This window comes from Enhydra lutris, unplaced genomic scaffold (genome assembly GCF_002288905.1).
Source record: "Enhydra lutris kenyoni isolate GAN:26980312 unplaced genomic scaffold, ASM228890v2 scaffoldscaffold34, whole genome shotgun sequence".
In the NCBI taxonomy this organism is placed as follows: domain Eukaryota; kingdom Metazoa; phylum Chordata; class Mammalia; order Carnivora; family Mustelidae; genus Enhydra; species Enhydra lutris.
Genome location: NW_019154118.1, coordinates 13,504,510 through 13,528,189, shown reverse-complemented (window position 1 = coordinate 13,528,189; position 23,680 = coordinate 13,504,510). Strand labels below are relative to the sequence as shown.

General features: G+C 39.6%; 1 protein-coding gene across 1 annotated transcript in view; it reads left to right on the top strand.

Moving 5' to 3' along the window:
• The first annotated feature begins 3,763 nt into the window (after positions 1 to 3,763).
• LOC111153826 (tubulin folding cofactor E like) overlaps positions 3,764 to 23,680 on the top strand; it is a 74,255-nt gene continuing 54,338 nt past the window's right edge. Inside the window, exons 1-2 of the mRNA XM_022513082.1 lie at positions 3,764 to 3,809; positions 16,421 to 16,530. The gene's annotated coding sequence lies outside the window, so the exon portion shown is untranslated. The remainder of the gene's footprint in view (positions 3,810 to 16,420; positions 16,531 to 23,680) is intronic.

The following is a 23,680-nucleotide window of genomic DNA, read 5'->3' as shown; positions in this document are numbered from 1 at the left end:
TTAATTTCCATACTAATTATTATTCTTTGAAGTGAAGTGGCTGTTTTTCTCTTCTCCTGTGTTCCCATATGTGTACTATTGTTGTTCTCATATAATTCTCATATATATGATTGAATTCTCCTATAATTCTATCCTCATCCTATGGCTTACTTGAGAGATGCCTTCAGCTAAGATGACTCCCTCTTTTCAAATAATATACCATTAATTGTTCTACATTTGAGTATATGCATTACCTTCCCAACGACACTGTGGGAACCATGCCTTATTCATCTTTGTTTTCCCCAAACCACCTAAGTGTAAGGAATATATTCATTATAAAAACCAGCGTTTGTTACTTTAAAAGGATGTGCCAATATACAACTGAAACTTCATGATAGAACTCTATCCCTTAATTACAGGGTGATTATGAGCTCAGCTTCATACTGACCTAAATATGAATTCAGCCTCTGCCATTTACTAGCTGTATGTTCTGGGTATATTGCTTAACCTGAGTCTCAGTGGTAAATCCAAATGGACTTCATATGATCACTGTGAGGATTAAGGAAATAATCTACGTGAAATATCTTGAGCAGATCGGATACGTAGACTTTGGCTAGCTGTGATTGTCATTATGACATACTCAACCCTTGAATTAAAGACTCTGCTTGAGAAACACTGATTTAGATTCTTAGAATCAGACCAATCAAGCAGTCTACCCAATCCAGGAAATAGTCACACATTGTTCCAACAGAGTCTGCTTTGGCTTAACCTCTCCCAGTGACAGGGAACTCATTAGAATCAACTAAAGCATCTCCAATTCTTCCAGAGTTCTTCCTTACTATTAGGTTGAACCGGATACAATTGCTGTTTCTAGGGCAAAACAATGGAATTATCAACAATTTCTAAAAGAAAATGACCAGACCAGAAATTTGCCTTTCTATTACTGCCTCTCACTTTAGTTCATTTCCTCTCCCCGTCTACATGACAATCCCTTTTTTTTTTAAACTGTAATGCTATATTTATTTTCTCAAAAAAAAAATTGTTTTATGTGCCCATTTTTGTCCCAGGGAAAAGGTGTTTTTTTTTTTTAAATTAACATATAATGTATTATTTGTTTCAGGGGTACAGGTCTGTGATTCATCAGCATGACAATTAAAGACAATGGAGAATCAATGGGGAACAAGATAGACCTAGCTCCTGCCTTCATTGAGGCTTACATGCTTATTAAGGAGACAACAAAAAAAAAAGCAATTGTGTAGAATTTTCAGATTCAAGGAGGTGGAGGAAGAATGTTTCAAGCAAAAGGCTTAGCTGAGCGAATTCCCATAGACTATATCATACATGAGGTATAGAGAGTATAGAGCAGCACTGCCCAAAGAACTTGCTATAATAAAAATATTCTGTATCAGTAGTGTCCAATAAGATAGCCACTAGTCACATAGGGCTACTGAGAACTTGAAATGTGACTAGTGTCATGTAACTCAGGGAATGCAATTTTAATTTAATTTAATTTAATTAATTTAAATTTTAATAGCCACATGTGGCTAGCGGCTACCCGGTTGAATAGAGGGTAATAAAGCTGAAAGAGGATAAAAGGGCAAGAGATGAGACTGGGGAAGTCAGCAGGGTTCCAGACCATGGAAAGCCTTGAGGAACATGTTAATCATTGTGACTTTACCCTCGGGTAAAGTCACAGAAGGATTTTTAAGTTCCGGAAAATAACATGATCAGATAGGAGTCTTAGAAACATAATTCTGGCCTTTTTATGGGGAAAGACAGGAGAAGGGTGGAGAAATTGATCTTGTCTTCAGGAGTTTGCTCCATAAGGAGAAAGATGGGAACCAAAGCAAAATGACTCGAGGATATCTCAAAGAAACAAAGACATATGTGACTAATCACACCCACAGACCATACTCATATATGTATTTCTATACATTTGTCCACCAGTGATCCACACTTCTTGCCTTTTTCTAGCTGCTCACAGGACATCTAGCCTCCTGGGTATTTCAGGGTGTCCTAGGGGTACCCGAGCTCACAAGGAAGTCTATCAACAAAATATCCACCCAGCATCAACCTTGTCCCTCCTCTGTGCACCTATCCCTTTGTTCTTCTCCAGTCCTTGCTACTGAGGGTACTTTGAGGGTACTGCTCTGTTCTCTGCAGAAGGAGGAAGGTCCCCACCTCAACAACCTAGGCCACACTGCTTTGCTCACCCTTGCCTTGATCCTCTAAGCATCTTCTTTGACCAGCGCTTTTGGAGAGGCACCTGAGTGGCTCAGTTGGTTGAGCATCTGATTCTTGATTTTGGCTCAGGTCATGATCTCAGGATCTGTTTTTGGAATCTGCACTCAGTGGGGAGTCTTCTTAAGTTTCTTTCCCTTTGCCCCTCCCCTGCTCTCTCTCTCTAAATAAATAAACAAACAACAACAACAAACAGCTTTTCTGGGCTTTCTTCCCTGCCTCTCACTTCTCTAAGCTCTACCTATGGGGTAAGACAAAACACACTGAGAATGAGTAAATTCCTGGGGGCGATGGTGATAAGCTACCACTGAGTCCCCCTTAAAGAATTTTGTCTCCCCGGCTCTAGGAACCAATATAGACACGTGCACGCCTATCACAACTCCTCACCAGTTCCCTGACACACACCACATAAAAGCACACACCCTTATGTCTGTAGCACATACACTTTCCAATTCCTAGCACTGCCGCTGACATATCCAGACAAGGCTGAACTCTCTTCGGGATCAGCCAACACCATCCCTGTTCCATTATGTTCCTGCCAAAGAAATGGACAAATAAGTACATAAGCAATCACCGCCCAGTGGTCCCATATAATGTATATGTAGCTAGAGCCATAACGTGTCATAATGCGAAGAGCACGAACTTTAGTCTGGAGCCAGACTGACCTGGATTCAAATCTCAGCCTGACCACTTTTACTCACTGGGTGGTCGTGGGCAGATCACCCAACCTCTGTGAGCTTCAGCTTTCAATTCTACAAAATGCTTACTTTTGCAAGTTGTTAAAATTAGAAATAGGCTATGTACAGTGCCTAGTACCTAGAAGATGCTCAGTGCCTGCAAACTGGTGTTACTCCCGTGGTGCGGAGGCCCTGAAGTCTCAGGATGCCACAGGCCTTGCAAAGGGGCCACGGAATAAAGGTCAGAGTGCTAGCACATTCTCAGGCAAAAGCATCTTGGGATTTTATTAGATGACAGCCTAGAGCTGCCTGGTGAGGAAACTGAAGCCGGGGCAGGCAATGCGTTAATCAGGGTCACACAGAAAATTAGTGACAGAGCCAAGACACAATTCCAGGGAAATCTGGAAAGGCTCAGCCCACTGCTCCCTTCTGTAAAGCCGCAGCCTCTCGGCCGCCCAGGCTCTGCTCTGACCCGTCCCTACCTCACTCTGATGAGACAATTTACTCCTCCTTGGCACCTAGGATGTCCCCCTCAGTAAGGCCAAGGGGAAGAGCTGATGCAGCGTGTTCGCGGCGACCACCAGGCCCGCGGAGGCCTCCCCGTTGCTATGGCAACCCGAGCTTGCTGGGGGAGGACCCGCTCCCCCGGCGCCCCCTCCCATCCACGCAGCGGACGTGACACGTGCGGCAGGGTCACGTGTTGTTGTTGGGCCGTGGAAGCTGCTTCCGGGTCAATGCAGGACACTGGGCTCCGGCGGCCAGAGTGGGGGACCAGGTGAAGCGGAGCCGGGCCGGGGCCGGCCGGGACCAGGCCGGAGGCTGAGCGGCGGCAAAGGCGGTGGCCGGGAGGGGGGAGGAGAGGCGCAGCCCGAGGAGCCGCCGTAGCAGCTCCCCCGCCTCCCGGGCCGAGGGGTGAGTGGAGCCTGGGCCCGCCGGCTCCGTCGGCTTCTCGAGGCCCCAGGCGCTCCCCTCTGGAGCCGAGGCGCGGAGGGCCGTTCCTGCTGGGGCGCAGTGTGGGGAAACGGGGGAAAAACTGGGAGCGGGACGAGGCCTGCCTGGGAGGAGGGGAGGAATGGGCCACCTGCCGGCGGCGGGAGGGAGGATGGGGCCTGGCCTGGCTGGGGAGGCGCGGGGAGGGCCCTGGGTTGGGAGCAGGCAGAGGGCCAGGCGGGGGCTGGGTGAGGCGGGAGCCTGAGTCCCTGGGAGAATCCCGGCTTCTCACCGTGCCCCGGGGCGTGGGGGATGGAAAGATTTCCCTGGGTGGTAGGAGGTGGACAGGAGTCTGGGGCTGCTGGGGAAATAGAAAACTTTGTCTCTGAACTACTGTATCCAAAGTGGGGGAGGGGAAGCAGAGGACATGTACCCAGGGAGGTTTGGTGGGGAATGGAGCTGGCGGGCATTTCCAGGCTCCTGGGACACTAGGCCTGCTCCTTCCAGGGGCTGATGAGAGGGTGCGGTAGTTTAAGACGGGCTTTCGGGAGAATCGTTTGGCCCTCGAGTTGGGAGATGCTGAGAGTGAGGGGATTGGAGTTAAGATGGGGCCTGGGAGGAGAGAACCCTGTTCTGGGGTTTTGGAAGGGGGCAGTGTAGGGATCTATGTGGAGCTTCATTCTTTGTTGAGAATGGGAAGTACAGAGTTCTAGATCCTCTCCTAGGGAGACATTCTGGGAATTGATGAAGCGAGAAGAAATTTCATACTGTCTTCTCTTGACACAGTGATTTTAGAAGTTGTAGTTAAGAAAAGTTGGTTGGAAGAATTGAACTGTTGACAGCCAGTGGAGAAAGGAGGAGCTCTAGTCTGAAGGTTGCTAAGTTACTCAGAGCTTGTAGGCACCGCCTAGGGCTGTTGTTTGGGGGAAGTTAGCAACCCTTTTAGGTCCAGACACAGGCTTAGCTGGGGCTGACCTCTTTCTTTTTCCGCTGCCCTGGAGGTCTTAAATTGGTTTCCAGGAGGCCATCTTGAGCAAAGATATTACATGCAGGTGTTGAGACTAATGAAAACACTCAGCCTTTGGGTCCTCAGACATTAGAAATAGATCTCTAGGGTAAGCGCTTTCAAACTTTTTTTTTTTTTTTTTTTTAAATCATGCCCCATATTAAGAAGTACTTTTTACATTACAGTCTAGTACATACCTATATATGAATGAAAAGTTTCACACAGCACTGTTTACCCTTATTACATGTGATGCATTCTGGTAATTTCTATTATGTTCCATTCTCTTTCATTAAAAATGCTGACTGAAATCCACTAAATTGATTTATGGGTCACAGGTTGCACTTTGAAAAACACTGTCTCCTAGGCACATTTCTTTGGCTTCAGTTAGTGTCCTCATGTTGTATGATTCTAGGGAGCCAGGATGATTAGGAGATGGGTTTGGGTGGGGGTGCAACTGACTGCTTCATTTGTTTACATATATTTATAACAGCAGATTTGGTGTTTTGGAGCATAATCTTAATCTTTGATATCTTAATGTGGCCTGATCATTTTATGACATTTTTGAAGTGTATGCTTTAATTTTCTCTGTCCTTTGCCATGTGAAGGAAAATGAGAAGCCTAATTCGGTTTAGTTGTTTTATCCCACAATCTACGTAAGGTAATTTTAATGTTACAGTGTTGTAAATATACACTGATTTGCTTTTCTGCTATTTAAAAACTCTTCAAGCTGAAACCTAAACCCTTCTTACTCCAGTAATATGTGGTTTAATAATTCTATATAATTAAAGATACAGATGTATGGCTTTAGTATATACTTGAAACATAATCATAAACCTAAGTGTAACTTTGAGTCCGTCAACATCTAATTCCCCCTGCCATGATGTTTTCATCTATTTGTAAAATAGATGAGGTCTTTATATGAACCATATTATAAACATTAATAAGTATTGGTGAACGAAGCGGGAGACCTTCATGAGTTGCTATGGTTACAAGTTTTTTTAAAGGTTGTCATTCAGCTTATTGTTACATGATGTTGAGTGTCAAGTAATGTTGCCTGAGTTCAGTAGGTAAACTTATAGGGTATGTGTTTAAGACCAGTTTATTGGTGTTAATTCTTGTTGATGATGCCTTCATATTATTTGGGACATGGAATTCCAAGTCATAGCCATCAGGAAAGAATTGCCCAATTAAACTTCATCTTTGGGGCCATATTCTTGATGAGATGCCTTCCGAAAGCATTTTTAATCATCTTCAAACTCTGTGTGTTGTAAATTATTTATTTATTGACTGTATCTTGGGTACTGGTGAGAGGGTCTGGGTTGGCATGTGTCAGCCATCCTTTAAAAAGTATCTTTTTATCAGGTGAATATTTGTTTTGAAATCTTTAGTTTTAAAGAATGTTTAAAAGCTTTCTTTTTGTGGTAGTTGCTTGGAACATGAAGGAAGAATCTCATTAATTTCATTTTTCTGGGAATCATGTGTACCTGTCAATAAACAGTTGTGGAGAACTTAACCTGAGTGATTGTGTGTGCTTTTTTATAGTTTTCATTTTTTTTTCTTGAACCTCAGACTCTTAGGTATGTCCTAAAAAAGGCTCTTTTCCCCTAATTTTTGCTTCCAAACTGCTGTGGGTTTGGAAGTTAGATGCTTACATTTGTTAGAACTTTGTGTAAAATATGATTGTGCAGCTCTGAATAATATTCTATTGTATATGTATTTATGTTTATTATATATACACAAATACTTTTAGTGTATGAACTATGTGACATGTATTTTGGCTAGTCAGAGGCCTATTTACTGACCTCTTAATTGTGGGCTGTGTTTTAAGCAAGTGAACTCTTTATATACTTAGGCTAATTAGCTATATAAGAAAAAGTTCTAGAAAGTAACATGAAACTGACAGTGCTACAGTTTGGACTTTAGGAGTGAAGCAGTCAGCTAGCTGTGATTGTTGCCTTTGCCCTACATGCAGTGAGTCATTAAGAGTTACCATTCCTTCCTTTTTAATCTTTTTCATTTCCTTCTCCTGACTCTCATTTCTTTGAGATTAGAGTGCTGACAGCCTCACTACTGCCATTGTCTTTTACTCTCATTCTACTTGATCTTGCATAGCTTCATCAAGAGTGCTCTTCCAAAGAACAGTACCCTAATTTATCATTTCTCTACTCAAAAACCACTAACTTCCTAGTGCCAGCACTGAATAAAGCCCATACTGTTGAGGTTGACATTGATGGTATTCTAGAGCCTCTGTTTGTTTTTTTTCCCTTGACATTGTCTTTCCATCCTAACTGCAGATCCTCTGTTCCTGCCAAGCTGTCTGCTCATTGTACTTTCTTTTGTAATGTAACATTATTCCTGAAAGTCTGGGAAACGTGTTCTTCATGAATTCCTACTCATCATTTTATTACCGATGACCCTTCTTCTTTGAAGTCTTTCTTTCCTGTCCTGTCTACACTACTTTTCCTACATTGCTTTGTATTATTTGTATATGTTGTTTTTACCTCTTTTAGATTGTAAATTCATAGAGGACAGGAAGCTCAAAGAACCTCTAATCGTTAGGACACCTAGCACAGGATTAATCGGAGTTCATGGACCAAATGAATCAGAATTGATGGAATTTATGGTGAAAACTGCAGTTCTCTGAAACTTCCACCCTCGACTTAGTAAATCAGAATCTTGGGATTTGCCTAGGTGGGGGTCTTCTGTACAGTAAAATTTGAGAATTACTTACCTAGCATGATGCTTTACATTACAGTAGGTACACAGTTTTTGAGCTGTCCTATTCATCTGGACTTTCCTATTTCTCAGCACTCATAATAATAGTAATGACAATTTGTTGACTACTTCATGCCAGATACAACTAGATGCTTTAAACACATCATTTAATCTTCACAGTGACTCTAATGACTACAAAGTAGCTATTAATAGTTCCATTTTACAAATGAGAAAGCAGGCATGAAGAGGTAAGTAACTTGTTCAAATTCCAGTGCAGATCTGAACTTAGGCTGAACTGAAGGCCCATGCTCTTCTAAAAACAGATTTGAGCAAGATGACACACTTCCAAAATTCTAGACTATGGCTGTGTGAAACTTTTACTAAGAATTCATTAACGGCCCTTAGGAATGTGATCTATTACTAGCTGTTAAGAAAAGGATGCTTTAAGTTCTGCGATTAATGCTTTTCCAGTGATTTTCAGAATTTCTCTTTCGATTCTGTCATACTTATCACTGGTATACTTGATTTTCCTTTCACTGCCAGAACATATTACATCAAAGTAAAATTCACTCTTCATTCAGCAAATATTCGTTGCCCTGTGCCAGATAATCCTGCTTGTAACACTGAGCTGGACTGACAAATCTCTACCCTCGTGGGACTTAAGGTTCTGGTGGAAGGGGACTGAAGCTCTAAATTAACATACAGTGGAAAGTGCCATAAAGAGTGAGAGAGGCTGGAGTAGTCAGTGATTGATGGGAGCAGTGGAGCTAGTTTTGATGGGTTGGTTAAAGGCAGCCTCATTGAGAAGGTAACATTTGTGTTTAAATTTGAGGCTTGGATGCTGAGATGAAGACAGCAAAACCAAGAGCCAGGTAAAAGGCAGTCCTGTGCGAATGCCTTATGAGGGAATCAGCCTGGAAGTTTTGAGAAGTAGAAAGCCAGGCTGGCTGAAACCTAGTGGGTGGGAGGAGGGAAGGGCAGAGAGGTGAGCAGAGAACAGATTGGAGGGAGGCCTGAAGACCAGGATAGAGATTAGGTTTCATTCTAAGTGTGAAGGGAGGCCTTTGGAGAACTTAGAGGATGTGATTCGACTTAAAGATCACTTGGCTTTGTTGTGGAGAATGGTGGTGTAGTCGTGAGAGACAAGGAAGGGAGCTATTGCAGCAGTCCCAGTGAGCTGTTGATGGAGGCTTACACCAGAGTAAAGTAATGGAGACAAAAAGAATTGGGCAGAATTGGGGTGTTTGAGAGGTACTGTTGACAGACCTCGCTGATTAATTACATAGGGGTGTGAGAGGAAGAGAGAAAATCAAATAGATCTCCAAAGGTGGGGACTGGTGGAGGAAGAGCAGGTTTGAAGAGGGAATTGAGAGTTCTGTTTTTGCCCTGTGTGTGCCAGTCCCTGACAATACATGCTCGCCCTCCAAGGATGCCACAACCCTGAATTTTGTGTGTGTTACTCTCTGACTTTTCTTTATAGTTGGTATTACATATGTATGTGACCCTAAACAATACGGTGATTGATATGCTGTTTTTGAATTGGAAGTGGAATTGTACTATATATATTTTTGTGATTATTTTATCCTTTCAACAGTGTTTTGTTTTTTTTTAAAGGAAGTTTCAGGTATATAGCCTTATAATTCACATCTGCATACACTACAGAGTGGTCACGACTGGAAGTCTAGCAGCCATCCATCACCAATCAGTTGACCTCCTTCACTTTTTTCATTCCCCGCCCTTCTCCTCCGATAACCATCATTCTGTCCTCTGTATCTATGAATTTATTTTTGTTGTATTTTGTTTGTTGTTCATTTGTTTTGTTTTTTAGATTCTGCTTTTGAGTGAAGTCATACGGTACTTGTTTGACTTATTTCACTTAGCGCAATACCCTTAAGGTCTATCCGTGTTGTTGCAGATGGCAAGATGTCATTCTTTTTTATGCTAAGTACTATTCCATTGTATAAATATACCTCATCATCTTTATGCATTTATCTATCAGATGGACACTTAGGTTGTTTCCTTATCTCGGCTGTTGTAAATAATGCTGTAGTGAACATAGGGGTATACATCTTTTTGAATTAGTGTTTTTGTATTCTTGGAATTAATACCCAAAAGTGAGTTAGCTGGGTCATATGATGGTTCTATTCTTAATATTTTGCGGAATCTCCATACTGTTTTCCACAGTGGCTGCTCCAGTTTACAATCCGACCAGTATGCAAGTGTTCCCTTTTCTCCACATCCTAGCCAACACTTGTTTCTTTTCTTTTTGATAATAGCCATTTTAACAGGTGTTAAATGAATCTCATTGTGGGTTTTGATTTGCATTTCCCTAATAGTGATGGTAAGAGTTCATGTGCGTATTGGCCATATGTATGTCTTCTTCGGAGAAATACTTATTTTGATCCACTGCCCATTTTTTAATCTGGTTGTTCTGATTTTTTGTTGTTGTTGTTGTTAAGTTGTATGAGTTCTTTGTATATTTTGGGTATTAACCCCTTATCAGATATGTAGCTTACAAATTCCCAGTAGATTGCCTCTTTGTTTTGATGATGGTTTCCTTCATGGTGCATAAGCACATTAGTTTGATGTAGTCCCATTTGTTTATTTTTGTTTCGTTTCCCTTGTCTTTGGAGTCAGACCCACAAAGACATTGCTAAGACTGATGTCAAGGAGCTTACCACCTGTGCTTTCATCTAAGAATTTTATGGTTTCAGATCTCACATTCAAGGCTTTAATTCATTTTGAGTTAATTTTGTGTATGGTGTGAGATAGTGATATAGTTTAATTCTTTTGCATGTGGCTGTTCAGTTTTCCCAACATCATTTACTGAAGACTGTCCTCTATTGTACACTCCTTTGTTGTAGATTAATTGTGCATATGTGTGTGGGTTTATTTCTTGGCTCTCAGTTCCGTCCCATTGATCTGTGTGTCTGTTTTTGTACCAAACCACACTTTAAAAAAAAAAGTATGATTAATGTACAGTGTTATAATAGTTTCAAATGTACAATATGGTGATTTTATAATTCTATACATTTCTTGGTGCTCATCAGCATAAGTTCTATTAATCCCCTTTATCTCTACCATACTGTTTTGATTGTTGTAGCTTTGCAGTCTAGTTTGAAATCAGGTAGCATGATACTTCCAGCTTTCTTCTTTCTCAAGATTGCTTTGGCTGTTCCAGGTTTTTTATAGTTCCATATAAATTTTAGAATGACTTGTTCTAGTTCTGTGAAGTATGCCATTGGAATTTTGATAAGTATTGCATTGCATCTGTATTACTTTGGGTGACGTGGACTTTTTAACAATATGAATTCTTCCAATCCGTGAGCATGGAATAGATTTCCATGTATTTGTGTCTTCAATTTCTTGATTTTAAAAGTCATTCATTTTGATGAGAAAGCCATTGAGAACTATCAGTTGTTAATTTCCATTGCTGTGTAACATTTCATTTATGAATATAATGTAATTTATCCCATTACCTGTTCTTGAATATAAGGGCCTTTTTTGGGCCAGGATTTTTCAAAAATTCACACAGTATTTTTGTTGTGGGCATTCTTGTGTTTGTTTCCTGGTCAGGAGTTCCTATAGATTTTACAGTGAGAAGTAGAATTGCTGTACTACAGGGTATGTGCATCTTCAACTTCACTAGACAGTGATAAAATGTTTTCCAAGGTGTTCATACCAGTTTTTTTGAGTTATTTTTACTCCCACTACCAGTGAGCTTCTGTTCTACAATTTCTCTGACACTTTGGTATTATCAGAGTTTTTAAGTTTTGCTGATTTAGATAAAGTAGTATTTTACTGAGATTTTCATCTTTACTTCTGAATATTATTAAACTTGAACATCTTTTACATATATTAGCCATTTGAATTTTATCTTCTGTTAAATACTGTTCATGTCTTTTGTCATTTTTCTATTGGGTTGTTTGCGTTTTTCTTATTATTTTTAGGAGTTCTCCATATTAGTTACATGTGTTGGGAGTATCTTTTCCCCATTTCTGAGTTTTAGTTTTTCATGTTTAATGTCTTTTGATGATCAAAAGTTTTTTATTTTTCTGGTTGATTTTTCCTTAATGGATTCTTTTTGTTTTGTTTATGAAGTATTTCTATAAATCAAAATCTTAAAGCTCTTCTCCCCTTAGAAAAAAATAACTTCTCTTCTCATGGGATAAAGTTTGACTTTGGCATTTCATCGGCAGTTGTGTCTTTTTCTGTGTTTTGAGGTAAGGATTCATTTTCCTTTTCCCAGATTGATAATCACTTGTCCCAAGACCAGTTACTGAAGTTTAACTTTGACCTACTGATGTCTTTGCCATTTCCTGCCATATTCACATGGGCCTATTTGTGAGCTGTCTTTTCTATTCCATTGATTTCCCTCACCCCATTGTTTAACAAAGTACAGTCAGTTCTGTCGGTTCTTGGTTCTTGTTATTCATGGTAGTCATGCAAAGTTGCTGTGAAAACTGAATGAGTGAATATGGACCCATTGCTCCTATGGGAGATATGGGGTGAGGTTCCTGCCAGCTTCTGGTCATAATATTTTTGTCAACTGATCACTACATAACCTTGTTTTGTGTGTGTCTGTTTAAAGACACGTTATTCAGTATATATGGTTGAGTTACTAACTTTGAATTCAGAGTGGATGGCACTGATAATTCATGCCACAGTAAATCTTATCTACCATGGATTTTCTCCACAAGGCATACCACGGCTTCTTGTGTGTAAGACTGGGCAGCACTTCCACAGTTCACTTTGGAGCCATTTTCAATAGTGAAATCACCAACCAAATCACACAAAGATGTGAAAACCATGGCACTAAATCACGGAAAGTTTACAATGTGAGTTTACAATGAAAGTTTATGATTTGTTTGTAATGCGAGAGCTGACGCAGGATGCAGAGTGCTGGCCTGTTCTATCTCAGCGGGAAGCGTGCACCTCAGATTAGTATCTACAAATGACTGGGAACATGCTGCAAATACTGATTTGGGGGTTACAAACGAATTTTATGGAGTGGGCAAATTTGCAAACAATGCTGTAATAATGATGCTTGACTAAACTATGAAATCTTGTTGGAAGCAGTCTCTCAGGAGACCATTACCTTTAGCACCTTTTTTCTTTTCTCATGCTTACACATGTTTTATAACATTTTATTTTAAGAGAATAACTTAATGCACTGGATCTCTCAGATACAAAGTTCTGATTGCCAAATACCATTATCTCAATAAAAAAACACTTCTTGCTAGAGAATGTTTTTATTTATAATCTCAGTATTGTTATTTAGTTCACAGGTAAATGAATTTTAGGGAAGAATTACAACCCTTAAAATATTGAAAACAAATGTAAATTATTAAACCCTTATTACTGTGACTTTTGTGTGAGGATCATATTTTCTCGTAGGCACTCTTAGTAACTTAAGGCATAAGTTTTTTAAAGGCAAGTGCCCTTTAGAGGTTTTTAAAATGTCAACTCTATTAAATCCTCATCCGTTGGTGATATTTCTCCATGTGAACATCAGTAAAGGAGTCCAAGAAAGATAAATGAAGATTGTATACTTTATAAATCAAACCTCTCACAAAATGCATTTACTGAGACTTGGCTAGTTTATCCTTTACTCACCATTTAAGATTCTTAAGTGCATTGTTGGTGTTAATTTGATAAGTGTGCCAAGAGAATAATAACCAGAAACTTTGGGTTTGACCTCTGTTCATCTTTTTTTTTATATACACAGCATATATTTTATTTCTTAATTTTTTGAAATGTTTTATTATTTCATATATATGAAATATCACACATATGAAATATTTATATATTTAATATATTAATATTAATAAATATCAATATTTAATATTTAAATATCATCTATATGAAATATTTCATGAATATGAATATATATTAAAAATCATCTATATGAAATATTTCATACATATGAATATATATGAAATGAATGAAATGAATATATGAATATATATTTCATATATATGTAAAATATAACATAAAATGTACTGTTTTAACCACTTTTAACTGTATATAGTTCAGTGGCATGAAGCACATTCATGGTGCCATCCATCTCCAGAACTTTTTCATGTTCCCAGACTGTTCCCATGAATCTGTCCCCGTGAATCAGGAACTCAACATTCCCCACCCCCTTCCTCGGCCCCTGGCAACCATCATTCTACTTTCTGTCTCTATGAATTTGGCTACTCCACAGATAACTCCTGTAAGCTTTAACCATGTGGTATTTGTCCTTTTCTGTCTGGTTTCTTTCAGTTAACATTGTCTTCAAAGTTCATTCATGTGTCACAATTTCCTTCCTTTTCAAAGCTGAATAACATTTCATCGTATGGATAGACCACATTTTCCTTATCCGATCATCCATCCATGGATAGCAAGGTCATTTCCATCTTTTGGCTGTTGTGCATAATGCTTCTAGGAACATTGGTGTACAAATCTTCCCAAGGCCAAGCTTTCAGTTCCTTTTTTATATATTCACAAGTAGGATTGCTGGATCATATGGTAATTACAGGTTTAATTTTTTGAGGAACTGCCATACTGTTTTCCACAGTAGCTATGCCATTTTACATTCTCGCCAGAAAGGCACATATATTCATCTTTAGTTACTGAACAGTGCCTGTTTTTCTGAAGTATGGCATAAATCATTAACTTTTGCGTATGAAATGTGAAGTATGTGGATACTAAAGTAATCAGTATTAAATTTGTTGTGGCTGTAGTTTTTGCAGAATAATTTAACTTGTGCTAGGTAGCAAATATTTCTGACTGCTCCTGATTCATTGTTTTATCACTTCATCTCTTATTTTTGGAATCTCTGTGGAGAGGTACACATAATTATGCATTTCAATGGTAGCTATGAAGCATTTTTTTCTCAAGTACTCAGATCTCAGCTTATTAATAAACTTGCTTTTTTTTATTTTGTAAAGTACATTTGATAAACACTCAAAAATGATTAGAAAACTCATTGATTAGCACACTTATGGAGTGCCAATTATATGCAAAATTCCAGCCCTTGATAGATAAAGAGAAGCATTATGGGATATGGACATTACCTTCAAGAGCTATACAGTCTAAGGCCATGAGACATAAACACGTGAAAAGTCACATCACTGTACACAATTTAAATTATAATGGCATATGGGACAAAAATGATGCCATGCCAACACGTGATTGATGAATCACCCACTGACTAGTTTAGGCGATAGATTCCATGAGCTCAGCTCAAAGGAAATGGATCATTATGGCAGGAGGTATCTGGAAAGGCTTCATCTGTGAAGTAGATTCTGAGCAAGGTGTTGAAAAATACATAACATTTAGGCAGGTGGAGAAGAGAGGGAAAGACCTTCCAGTTAAGGAGGAATAAAATTATTAGGGTCAGACATTTTTAGTGCCTGAATCATTAATTGGCACTAATTGGCATAGTCCTGGGACCAAAAAAAAATTACATCAAATCTATTTAACAAAAATTATAAGTCAGTCCCCCAGGTGTGTATTAATGCTACCATGTTCCCTGGGTAGTGATGGTAGTAGTGATAGGGGTAGCAGTAGAAGCAATAACCATTGGATATTTATAAGTGCTTTCTAGGTGCCAGGCACTGTGCTACACACTTTTTACCCGTTTTATCTCCATTCATTCTTTAGCAACCCCACAAGCTAGGAGCTAGGGGCTATCTCTTATGCCTTTTTATGGATGAGACTCAGAGAGCCCAAATAATTTGCCCACCACCCTACAGAGTAGTGGAGTCAGTCCTGACTTAAATCCAGGCAATTTGGTTTTAGAATAGCAGGTGTTACCCTGGACAGTACCTCCATAACACTAAATGTAGAAGGATCTAGTGAATTTTTTTTTTTTTTTTAATGACCTGTAAACTGCAACTTCTCCATATGGCTGATGTTTAACATTTTGGTAATCCCTGTTTATGAGCCAGAATGGTTTGTAAACAACTCTACAAGGTTGCTTGCAGAGGAATGAACTAGTAGTTTGTTCCTGGTGAAGGCTTGTCTCAACTTGATAGCTTCTGTAGGTGTTCAGGAGGAGAGATAATGGGGGTAATCTGTCCTGTAAACAGCTGAGTAATGACCTTAAACTTGTGTATTCATAGCTGAAAGATGGCATGCATATTTGATTTTCTTCTAAAGAAAACTACTCTGTTCAAGAGACTAATATCCATTGCTTTTTGGTGAAAATAGGAAATTGATCATTTTTATACCTTTGGTAACTTGACCAGTCAGTCCCACTGCTTTAGTTCTGTGGTTTGGGAACACTGATACAGTTTTAAGAGGTATTTTGGCTGTAAGGTTTTCAGTTATTTTAATAAGTTGATATTTCTGTGATTTGTGCGTGATGCCATATACTGTTGACATGAAATATTCCTGTTTTTAGTAAAGATAGCATACATGACTCAACAGACTAGGGATGCAAAAAGTATGACTTAGCATGCTGGTTGGGCCACAGAAACCCAAGCAAGTCACCTCGGTTTACTGTCCTGTAAACAGAGATAAGTGTTAGTTTGTCTATTTCAGAAGGTGGTTATGGAAATTACTAGGCTTTAAAAGATTATGAATCTCGGTGTGGGGACACTTGGCTTTTGGGGAATTTCAACCCAAGAATTAATGTATCTACCTCCTGAATTTTGAGTGAATGCAACATTAAAGACTTGAGATTTTCCCGAAAGGAATCTGGCCACATAGTAAGGTAGGGCTGGATGCATATTTGTTGGTGAAGGAGTCAAGAGGGGGAATAAGAGTGGAGCTCTGCTTGGAAGCCATTGAAGTAAAGGATATAATGAATGTTAAACTTTTTTCATTGTTCTTGTGATTGCTGAAAGTGTATAGAAAATGCTTTTTTAAATTTTTATTTCAGAATGCCTGATTTCATAAGATATAGACAACTCGCTTAAGCCAACGTTTCTGGACAGTAAGAAGCTGTGCAAATCAAGAAAGAAGTGCTTAGAAATATTTTCACATAAAGAGGTACTTTCGTCTAAATAGCAGTATTTTCTTTTTTATGTGTGTATGTATTTTTATTTTTTAAAAAGTGTTTTCTTAATTTTTTTCTTACTTTTTCATCAAAATCATAAAACTCATGGGCTAAAGTGTTTAGATCAGAAATTTCAAGTGCCATGTTTACATCTAGTAGACCCTGGGCATGACAGGAAGTCATGTTTGCTAGCCTGCTGTTGTAGATGAGGAAATGGACTCTTTGCCCAACATCAGACTTGCCGCGTGTGCAGTATAGGTCTTTAGTAGACATACGGACAGCTCTGAATTCCTACTTGCTGATAACAGAGTCACAGTTTTATGCATACCTTTGGTGCCACTAATATAACAAAGTAAAGAATTTGGGTTAGGTATTTTAATGTCTGTCCTGCTTTTAAGGTGAAGCCCAGTGCTGTGCTAAGTGAAGAGAGTAGCAGTGCCATACTAAAAAAGTATAATCCCAAGGACCGACTAGGAGTCAGAATTCACATTTCATTTGGCAGCGTTGGGTGTGTTTGGGGCTTTTTTGCTGGTTAGGTGTTTTTTTTTTTTTTTTTGAGGGGGGGGTTTAATCTTCTTCCAAGAAGAGTTGATGTGCCACATTTACACTTGAATGTAGTTTAGTGTACAGCTGAGACTGAGAAATAGGGTGGTTCAGAGTAGGGTGTGAAATCGTGGCAGGTGGTGTGTTCTGATAATGGATTTATCAGCCGTAGTCAAGTCGGGCACTTGGAATGCCCAGAGTAAATTTATGAATTGCTGAACTGTAATTCTGCTGACTAATTCGGAAGCTTTGTAATTTATTTTCCTTATTTTTATCCTAAGAAGGCATCCATTTAGGTATATTATATAGTGGTCAGGAGAGGTTAAGTGCAATGAAATTGCAGGTATACATACTGTATGATAAATGAAATTAGAAGTCATACAGGATGACACTGTGTAGCTTAACTATATTGCCTTGGACGATGTCCCTGAAGTGTTTTTATGGGTGAGATAGCTGCCATTTATGACTTTAGCTGCAGAAGCTTGTTAATGGAATACTTTACAAACCTTAAAAACGATTATTATGTAGATATATATTTACTGATACAGAAAGTTTTTCATGAGCCATTTAGCAAAAAGGCAGGTTACACAACAACCTAAAAGTAATTCAGTTTTGTTTAAAAAAAATATGTATCTACATAGCGTGGGAAAATGGCCCAGAAAAAATACACACCATTAGGTGCATCCTCAAGCTTAACCTACTTACTAAATCTGTTGACCAAAGCTTCCTGGTATGGCTGGGGCTTATGGTATGATATGCTTCTGATAAGAAAAGCTTTTGGTAACACTTATTTATATGCCTTCATAAAAAGGGAAACTACACCTACATGAAAAGTATATGGGGTTACAGGTTTTTTGCTAATTTTCAACTGGACATTTTAAAAAAATTCAGAGTGTCTATCACTTGCATTTTTTAAAACAGTTATTTAGAAAGAAGCTTATTAATAGACCTTTATTCATTCATTTATTTAACCTTTCCTGAAGGGAAAAATACGTAACACACCTATGTACTTTCCCAGAGTAATGTAATTATGTTTTACTGGGGTGGACTTAACGCTAAAGATCCGAAAGATTTAGAAAATGAAACAGACTAGAGTCCCAGCTACCTAAAATGTCTAAGAATCTGGCAGGGTTTGGGTATAGGGGCATTTCTCTAAAAAGGAAGCTCTCTGTTGGTGATATTAGGAGTCCACAAAGCAAAAAAAAGGGCTTTAAAAAACAAACAAACTTGCAAAAATTGAGAAATCTACTGATCTAAGAGATTCTTTGAAACTATTGAAATTTTCCTCTTCAGACTTGTTTTGTCAACCTCCCCCCCCACTCCCCCGCTCCCTACACACCCTAGATTCAGCCTATAAATTTCTCTTTGTCCTTTTTTTAAAAAGAACAAGATAGAAAACTCTCTTTCTGAGCACTGGGTGTTTCTTCATCTGTCCTCCCTTTTTCATCTGAGCTTCTTAAAGGCTGGTCCGTACTCAGTCCTCACTTACAACCTGAATTCCTTATGCTATGGTTTCTACCCGCCGTCTGCACTGAAAGCGCTTCCCTTAAGAGGAACAAACTCCTAACTGCCCGGGCTTTTAGGGATTAAAAAGTTCTCATCATTTTTGACCTCTTGATATTCTAGGTAAAGATCAGTGACCTCCATCCTCATACTGTATTCACAGCGATCTAGCAAAAGTTTTCTTTTCTCTAAGAGGAAGTCGAACCTGAGCAAGGTCAGTCATGAGCCAGCCATCATCCGCCTCCTGTCTCACCTGCTCTCCCGATGTGTATTTCATACTTTAGGGAACCGCATCATACCTTGTCTCCTGTCTCTTGTGCCTGTTCACATTCTAGTATGTCCTGTGCCTGCAGTGCTCTCCTCCAGCCTGTCCACCCAGTCTTCATCGTCTTTCAAAATGGCTCTGGTTTTACCTTCAGCCTCCTCGATCGTACTTCCAAAAGCGAATCACTTTTTCTTTTGAATTCACTATTTTTGTGTGCCTTATTTCAGGTATTGTGTTATCTCCGTGTATTTCCTTCTAGACTGTGGATGCCCTGAGGGCAGAGTGTGGATTGTACTCATTCTCACTTTCTTTCGTGTGTAGCACAGTGCGTGGCACAGAGTCAGTGTCTGGTTCATCTTTGTTTTTGTTTGTTTTAGGTTCATCTTTGTTGAATGAAACTAAATGAGATGGTAAGCTTTGTGAGGGCACACATTTTATGAATAAATGAATGGGCAGATAGGTTTAATGGGAACCATTTGATAAAGTGTGAAAAAAGAGATAGTAGAGAAAACTATTTATTTCCTTTCGGCCACCCTTTTATTTCTCTTTGCTTCCTCACTCCCCAACTCCTTTTTTAAAATTAATATTATAAATTTCACACGGTCCAATTTGGAATTTTTTTCACAGACAGTTGATAATAATGAGAAATAAAAAGTCATGTGACAAATTATTAGGTCATTTCCAGATATATCACTTAAAATGTTTATATTTCAGAGAGATAATATATGAAAGCAGAAGAATGTGTGTGTTTGCAGTGGGTTCAGTGGTTCAAATGGGTGAACTTATTCCTTAAAGCAAATTTCCTTCCCACCCTTAGTCTTCCTTTTCCTCTCTCTGGTGTCAACCATAGGTACTAATTTTACGAATTTCTATTTTATCCTATCCATTTATAAGCAGATCAGTCTATTTTTTGTAAGCTTTAAAATGTATAGTTTGGAGTCTATAGGGTGGCATTTTTTTTTTTTAAGTTGTGAGTGAGACCAGTAGTCTTCACACTTTATGAAGTATGGTAATCTACCATAAAGTTTTGTGATGAAGTAATAATGATATTGCGTACCAGCATAAAGATCTATCTTGTATACCTTGCAGTGTTAGTGATCAGAAATACTGTTTTCAGTTGTGTTCCGTTTCATACTGATTTTGACCTTGACCCTTTGATTGGGAACATAAAGTACAAATGGAGTTTCAGGTGACTGGATATTCTGTTCTGATACTAATCTACTTGGCGAAAATGTCCTGAGCAGCTTATCCGCCAATTTGCACTTCATCCTGACTTTCTCCAGGCACTTTTATAGTTAGGATTTGAGGCACAAAGCAGTTGAGATTTTCACAGGCACACTCCAGGACTTGGTAATGGAACCAAGCAACATCACCCAAGATTCCTGGCTCTTGGCTTTCAGAATCAATTTAGAATACTTTTAGAAATGCATTAAAACTCTGCCAACTGTAGAGGTAGTCAGATGTAACGTGACACCTGTTCTTTCCAGAAAGTCATAGATTACCCCCCATCCCCCCCCAAAAAAAAACTTTTAAAGGCTCCAGTTAAAGATCTTTTTCCATCCTGTATTTCCTCATTTTTTGGTCTGTCTGGTTTTCAGTTTTCCTTTCCCACCTACTGTTCCTCCCAAAACTGCCCCAACAGATTTTTACATAGATTTATGTTACTGATCCATTTTGCAGTCTTAATGTCCTAATTCAAAACTCGTGTATTAATGTGTACACTATCTGCATTCCTGGAAAGCTATTCCAGTAGACTATCCTGGAAAATGACCAGGGAAGGCGCCTGGCATTTCTTTTAAGTCTTTAGGAAAAAAGGAAGATAGAATACAAACAAACAAACAAAACAAAACCCAGACTATTTGGAAGAGGTGTTAAAAGCACGAGGCCACGAGGAACAACTTGTTAAGTTCCCATGATTGCTGGCTTACTAGCACTGATTTTAATTTGAGTGTGTCTCTGATGTTGCCATTTCTTGGTTTGCCTATATTTAAGTTGTGTATAAGATTGTTGCCCTTGTATTGGTTACAGTGGTTCCAAAGCCTCCGTTTAAAGATGCTATTTAAACTCGGGGAGTATTATTCTGGCAGTGGCAGTTCAGCACCCTTCCCACTCACTCTTTATTCTTTTGAACTGCTAATTGTATAGAAGGTGGCAGCGCAACTTCTTTGACGTTTGTTGAATGCATCTACAAATTCTCTTGGCATTCTGCTCGAGACAGGTCCTTGATGGGAACTGTGCTGTCTGTCACTAGTGGCCTAGGTCCCGCTCTGTGTTGTCTGCTCTTGGTGATAAGTTCACGTCGTAAAAGAACCGTCCACCTGAAGGCTCCCGGAGCCTTCGATGAACACACCGTTCAGTTCTGACACGATCAGTGCCGGCATAGAGCACAGCGGCAGACATTTATCACTCTGTGCGGACAGAAAGAACACAGGTTCTGTCTGTAAGCTTACAGATGAGGAGACTGACCGAGGGCAGCCATGAATTTTCAAGATAACTTGTGATATCGTTATTATGAAATGTACTTGATGGTCTAAACCTTGGTAAATGAAACTTGCATTCAGTAGGTGCACGTGTGCTTAGTGGTATCTACTGTGTGTTCTAGGCATTTGTGAATTGGTTTCACAGAGGACAGTGGACATAGCCCTGGTGGTAATCCAGGGAATGAAGCGAGTTGAGAGACCACTTTTTCTTTTTTAACAGTTTATTTATTTATGAGGGAGAGGGAGGGAAAGGAGGGGCAGAAGGGGAGGGAGAGAGAGAATCCCAAGCAGAATCCACACCCAGTGTGGAGCCTGACGTGGGGCTCCATCTCACGACCCTGAGATCATGACCTGAACCGAAGCCAAGAGTCTGACGTTCAGCCAACTGCACCACTCAGGCAACCCTAAAACCACTTCTATATTCATGAAGTTTTTTTTTTTTTCAAATTCTTATTACAAACCCAAGAGAAAAATTTTAGCCCATCCATAGGTATGAAAATTAAAGTAGAGAGGTTACATAACTAGCTTATATTCTACCCAGCTAGTAAATAACAGAGCCTGAGTCTCCTACGTTCGTGTGCTTTCTACCATGCTACCACCTCCTGTAATATATAGTTAGTAACATCTGTATGTTTTAGAGTTTTGCAACAGCCCTGGAATCCCAAACTGCATTTGGATATTTTAAGGCTCTATGGCAACCCTGAAATCCAAGTAGTAGAGATATTTATATCTTACTTTACAGACGAAGACATGGGAGTCCTAGAGAAAAGTGTCTTGCCCAATGCCACCACACTGTAGAGCTGAGTGGCGAATTCTCTGCTCTTTCACTCAGCACGCGGGAGCTAGTATCACTTGTCAGCAGACATTTGTTGAGTTCTGTGCTGTGCACTGTGCCAGATGCTGTGAGCCCCTACTGGGGAAATTAAACGACACACCTCCGCTCCCCTTTGTAATGTGGTCATGGAGTTAGGACGGTCCCATGAGAAAAATGCCCGACGCTCAGTATCATTAAACTGTATAAGCCAAAGTAAACCAGTGTGACACAGTGAAGTAAATGTGTCACTTCCAAGGGCAAACAGTACGCAGCATTGTCTGGCTGGTATCGAACAGCCTTCTGAGAAGTTTTTAATGCTCATACCCATGAGTTGCTTCTAGGACCGTATACCAGTATTCATTTTCAGCCTCTTCAGTTCCACTTGCTGCTTCTCTGTTAGCTGTGTTCAGCCCTCTTCTGTTTTAAGAGGGAAAATCTGGACAGTTGCCCCTGATTCCCTACTCCTTCCTGTTCCTGCCTTATTTATCAGCCCATTTCATTCTCCCCTGCTTGTCTGCTGCCCTTCTAATAAAAACTTCTCAACATATTGACTGTACACTCTCCTCTGGTTATTCCTTTTCTTTTCTTTCATGACTCTGCTTCTTCTGACTGTTCCTTAAACATCAGTGTCCCGGAGAGTTCTGTTGTCCTGCCATTCTTACTGGTAATATTTCCTATATCCTGCTGATGTCAAAATCTTCCCCTCCAGCTCACGTTTCTCACCCAACTGCAGACTGTTCCCTTGGGTAGTCCTCAGATGCCTCAGGCTGAATGTGTTGTATACAGTGGGATTCATCATTTTCTTCTGCACAACTCAATCTCTTCATATTTTCTTTTTACTTAATGGTATCATCAGTCACCTAGCCACCTGTACTAGAAATCTGAGGGTCAGTCTTTTCCATCTCACGACCCTCAGCCCCCATAATTCCCGAAAAGCTTGCTTTCTAAATTGACCTTGAATCTGCCACTGCTTTCTCTTTGTCCTACCACTGTATCACCTCAGGCCCTCGTCATCTCTCTCCTGTTTTGTTTTGGGTGTTCTTTTTTTTAAACGTTTTATAGCATTGCACTTTATTTTTTATTGAAGTATAACTAACATACAGTGTTATGTTAGTTTCAGATATATAACAATCCTGTATATCACTCAATACTCACCATGGTAAGTGTGGTCAGCATGCAGTATTACACACATACAACGTTGTTACCATATTATTACATACATACAACATACAATATTATTACCATATTGCTGTATTCCCTGTACTGTACTTTTTATTTATCTCCATGACTTTTTTATAACTGGAAGTCTGTATCTCTTAATCCTTTTTATCTATTTCGCCCATCTCCCCACTTGTCTCCCATCTGTCAACCATGTTTTTCTTTGTATTTAAAAGTCTGGTTTTGGGGGCGGCTGCATGGCTCAGTCGGTTAAGCATCTGCCATCGGCTCAGGTCGTGATCTCAGGGTCCTGAGACTGAGTCTCATGTTGGGCTCTCTGCTCAGTTGGAGCCTGCTTCTCCCTCTCCCCGCCCCTCCTT